The sequence below is a fragment of the Polyodon spathula genome, chromosome 12 (assembly GCF_017654505.1).
Source record: "Polyodon spathula isolate WHYD16114869_AA chromosome 12, ASM1765450v1, whole genome shotgun sequence".
Classification (NCBI taxonomy): Eukaryota; Metazoa; Chordata; class Actinopteri; order Acipenseriformes; family Polyodontidae; genus Polyodon; species Polyodon spathula.
Window position 1 is genome coordinate 31,873,701 of NC_054545.1, and position 5,795 is coordinate 31,879,495.

The following is a 5,795-nucleotide window of genomic DNA, read 5'->3' on the forward strand; positions in this document are numbered from 1 at the left end:
GAATTGACACAGAGCGAGCATCAGCTGGCAGGAGGCGGGCTGTGCACACATCATCACAGGGTGACGGAGGGGTAACTGTGGAAGAGTGAGCGGTCTGACTCCAGTTAACAGCGACCAGAATACAATTACAGATTACTGTGGGTTACAATTTAAGAGGTTTTTTTTTTTTTTTTTTTTTTTTTTCAGTGGTGTTGTTTCAGAACATTCTCTTAAAGTGCATTGTCACCAAGATACCAGGAGAAATGAAATCAATAAAGGTATCCCCTTTTAAAACCACACTAGTAAGGGATGTTGACAAATTGCCTCGTATACAGGCTGACAATGCAGTTACAAGACATCGTAATCGTATAAACTTACTTCGATTAACTGATTTCGATTTCAGAAGGTAAAAGGTATCCACAGTTATCCACATAGTGTTCAGTGAGTGAAAGCAAATTAATGTTATTTTAATCCATCTAATGAAAAATGCTTAGGCTAAAATGAAGCCCAGCAATATAGTTATTGCAACTGAATCATGCTGAAAATTATGCTGAGATAGTTTTTTTTAAAATATAAGTATGTTATCCAGTTAAGTTGTACACCAGTTAGTCCATTTAAATAGGCATAATGATTAAAAATCAATTAAAGTTCAATATTTCCCATGCAACTGACATAATATACTATCCTTTATTGCTGGGACTGCACAATTCCTTCTTACATCAGCTCTTGTCTGAACACCCCAGCACCCAAAATACAATATTAGCTAGATAGCAGTGGTGGGATTGAGGGCAACCCCCGGTTAATCGTATTCTGACATGCATCGAACAGATCCCCCTATTTTCAAGCTGGTAAAAAAAGTTTCTCACAGACTAGCCTTCTCACGTGACAGCGAATATAAATAGCTGAATCGTTTCAAAAGAAATTAATAGCATAGGCACGCAAAACACAACATAATTCATGTTGGCTTCACTAACTATAAAGTGGTTCAAGACCTCCCAGTCAGTAAGGGAAACACGCGCTGTGCAACTGGCAGTCTTGGATAAGCTAAAGGAATATAATACCAGCAAGATATATTGGTATTATATATATATATATATATATATATATATATATATATATATATATATATATATATAGAGAGAGAGAGAGAGAGAGAGAGAGAGAGAGAGAGAGAGAGAGAGAGAGAGAGAGAGAGAGATATTTCAAACAAGCAACATTTTAAAAATGTATTTAACGCTTGCTACATGCATGTTAACACAGAATCCTCACTATAGAAAGAATAAACAATTATAAACTGAACTGTAAATGGAATCCCTAGCCGCTTCTTCTAGTGTACTGTAGGTTACTGACGGACTGGGTAGGCTGCCACACACCAGACGCGATTCGATTTTTCAACTAGGCAACAAGATACTTTTGCAGCGATATGACCACACACAAAATTTCTATTGACATGATCAAGACTGGTCCATATCCGTCAACATGATGTGGAAATTGTGAGCCTTCTCTGACGATATTTCAACATATATGGCAATAAATCGCACAAACCTGGAATATTCAGTTCCTTCTAAATGGACTTCCGTATATTATCTTTCATCTCTGTATCTTTGTTATTGTGATGATCTTTGTCATAAAGCTCTGGGTATTTCTCCACAACAAGTATGTTTTTTTCCCAACATTTTCGAAGTTGCTTCACTGACCAGGTGGACTACATGCACTGAAGCTGTGCAGCCCTGGTGCCCTCCCAGCGTCGCCTGTCGTGTTGCCTTTGGTGTGAAAGATGCTTATCAAAAGTATAAGGTCTATTCATTTTGTCATGGAAATTCTAATAAAAGGAAGAGACTACTTGTTCCAAACACACAGGCCTTTATTTCTTAAGTTTGCAAACTGAGAACACTCTCAACACAAAGGATAATAGATAATCATCGAGTAGTGTTCCAACATACAGTTAGATCAGTTTCCTATATACCTTAAAACTGTCAGTAAAACAGAGGGTTAGCCAATGATGATCCAGATATTAGCATATAAGGGAAACAATTTATAACTATGCATACGTGGCATATAGCTAAGCAAGCAAATAACAGAATGGCTGTTTTCAGTGTATGTGCAAAAAAAACAAAAAAAAAAAAACACGTCTGGCTCATCCTATTATCCATTGTCTCACAGCTCCAGCTGCAATGTAGGCAAAACTTTATCTTAAGCAAAGCATACAAGGTTATGCAAGCAAGATTATAGGGGTGCAAGATGCCAGTACTTTTTCATGCTGACCCAATCCTATTTTCTATAACATTTCTATTACACTTGCCGCAACACGTCTGCTATGTAGCAGCTTTAAAACCTTCCTACAGCAGAGGCGACGTGATTTTTACTGGGGCGACACGACAAATTCGCCGCGAAAACCCCACGCACAACAGAAGCAATTACAGACATGACGCGATAGCTGCAAATTTGCCAGATCTTTTAGAAAGTATGATTACTAACAAACAAACGCAACAGCGCTGGATTTGAGTGCGCGACATACTAAGAAAAAGATCAGCTGTAGATGAATTCCTTAGATTAGTCCATGAACTAAAATTAGATGGTGCCAGAAGCTGTATCTGATTGCTCAGTTGTGTATTTGTCCTGCGACGAATTTGCAAAAATAGGACGAACTTCAATTTTTTTTTTCATTGCTCGCATTGGAAATTGTGTCGCGGCGACGTCGCTTGTCATGCCGCCTTTGGTGTGAAGGGTACTAGTGAAAAGCAGAGGTTTTATTGATTTTCTCGCATCGCTTTGTCGTGTCGCTCTTCGTGTCGTGTCTGGTATGTAAAGTCCATTAACTGTCTCACCTGCCAATAACCTCAGATTTGATTGAACAGTGAGGATTGCATGTAGTGGTTTAGTGGTAAATTAAAAAAAAAGGTAAATGCCCCTGTTTGGGGAGTTCAACAGATAGATTGAACAGATCAACATGAATAGATACATTGTTATTGTCCCTTAGCCAACCAGAGCCTCCCATACAGTTCTTTCCCCTCTCAGGTGCCATTCACATGTGAACAGCCACAGACCCCACAGTGCCCTTCACATGAACAGTTCTGTGAGCCTCCTTTCATGGGCTAGGATGAAGGCTGCTAGCAGCACTCTGCAGGTCATGTGCCTAGCAACAGAACATTAACAGAACATAAACAACCAATGGCAGAACACTCACACATATGTACACACACACACACACACACACACACACACACACACACACACACACACACACACAGAACATGCAGTCCAGTGGCCACAGTTCATACCACAGTTCTGCCAGAGAGGTCTTAGCTGTCAGTCTTGCACGCAACAGCACAACACAGACGCACCATTAAAATATCTTGTCTTTAGCCCAGGATTTGCTTATAACAGAAGAGTAGACGTGAGTAAACTCTGTATCCCTTATATGAGAAGTGGGTAAACGCTATATTGCCCAAAGTAAAAGTGGCTAAACGCTGTTTACCTGCTTATACCCTCGACTACACAGCTGAAACTCCCAAAGGAAATAATCTAGTGTTGATGTGCTTGGCTGCATGAAACATATTCCTGAGATACAGCTTCCAGCTAAAAGCTTGTCAACTTCATCCAAAAAAATAAAGGTGAAAATGAAACCCACTTAGAACTATTAACTTCCAGCTTTTATATAAATTGTTGTTTGTCTTCCAGTAGCATTTCTTTAATAGAAGGGTTTCATTGTTGTCATGTTTAATTTAATGCCACTTTACAGCAAACGACATTACAGATGTAAACTCACAGGTAAACTAGTTGATTGTGGGATAGTGGGACACATTTACCTCAAGGTGAAGCTCATGGAATACTATTCTAATTCTGGGCTTTTCAGTGTTCTCACAACACAGTAGAATGGATGATCCAAATGGATCATTGATAGGATTTGCATATCATCCAGCACAGAGCAGTTCGATTTTATTGATTTTCATAGAAATGCATTAAACATAGACAGGGCCTGCAGACCATCTTGAGTGCATGGCACAGGCTTATATGATCATGTTGTCTGTACAAGGTGATGGTTGCAAGTATCGAGATACATCGCTTCAATTGCAAATGTTTTGAATTGACCAAGAGGTTCCAGGCTCAATCGCAGCTCAGCCACTGACTTACTATGTGTGACCCAGAGCAGGACACTTAACCTCCTTGTGCTCCGTCTTTCGGACAGCAGCAGCAGTTTTGATGCATTGTTCACCCCCATCTCTGTAAGTCGCTTTGGATAAAAGCGTCTGCTAAAATTACTAAATAAAACTGCACATTATAATCAGCTGTCATCATACAACACTATAGATTTACAGGCAGGCAGATTATGTCAGATTGACTTCAGCCTCTGGTTTTCCTTTTTGCAGATTGCAGTTTTAATTTATTATGCCACATCTTGTACACCAGAGTGTAACCATTAACCTGTCTTCTGTCTGCAAAACTGTCCCTAGTGGCTGTGATAAAATGCTACACTTGCTCTATAAGAGTAAGAAGATGCCACGTATGTGATACTGTATTTCTGTATCAACTATGGACAGTGTTGTAGGGGGGCATGTTAATTGTTACACTATGCATGTTACTACCACAAATTGTTTTCTGTAATACAGACTGCCAAGACTAGTGCAAAATTCACCTATTGTACCTATGCTTTTCACAAGAGGCTTGATTTTATCCTCATTTTCTTGTTAGTTTTATGAGAGACACGGGAGTCTTATGACTTATTGTATGTAGAAAGTTTATAAAGAGTTTAGTTGTTTCTGCTGCTCTCTTTTGGTAAATCACACACACTGCAGGATTTAATCTACAGTAAAATTCTGTCTTAAACTTCAGAACATATTAATATATTAATGGCATTGCCCTCAGAAAAGTATGACACAACAAAAATACCTCACACAAATAAAGATATTATGATAACAAATAACTCTCTAAAACACACACACAAACACAAGTGTTTGTTTTCCTATACTTGTGGAGACTTCTCATTGACTCTCACTATATTTTTATTTACTATTTGTAACTCCACACAGGGTGAAAGTCTACAACAAACTAAATATAAAGGTATATTTAGTTCTTAAAAAGGTGTTTTACAAAGTGGGGACTTTTTCTCAAATTTTGTCGCCACATTGATAGTAATACCTGCCCCCACAGACACGATCACACGCATAAACTTTGCACACATTTCAACTAACTTCTTAGCTAGGGAAAGGTTTTGTGGTAACTTATACATTGTGACTTTAATAAATAACAGACCTTTTACCTTTTCTATTTCTATTTTGTTTGCTCTAAGAATGTATGAATTTCTTTTGTGTTAGTAAATGAGTTAGTACCTTTGTAATTACCGCAGCTATTGCTATTGGCAGCTGGTGTCAAGTAAAGCACAGTAAAAGAAAAAGGATACATTTCAAAATACAAGCTTATTAACTACATGTAGTTACCATGTAATAACCATCTACTAAGATTTACAACATGCATATTAGTTTGTTATTAATTCATGTATTAAATAAGTGTATCTGAGAATAGTGCAGCGAATCACTGGGAACGATACAAACAGTATTAAACAGTAAAAGCACAGTTAAACATGGGAATAACATGGTTACATGCAAACATACCACAGGTTTCATAAGGACAATGGTATTGAATCATCTGCAAAAAAAATAGATATCTTGAGATCTGTGGCCATGGCAACAAACCTGAAAAACATTTCTGTGCCATCGTCAATTTTTTTAAATTTATCAAATCCCTTGCTTGCCTCAGGCTAATCATATCCGTTGTTCTATAAATCACACCTTAGAAAGTTGCATCCGGAAAATTGC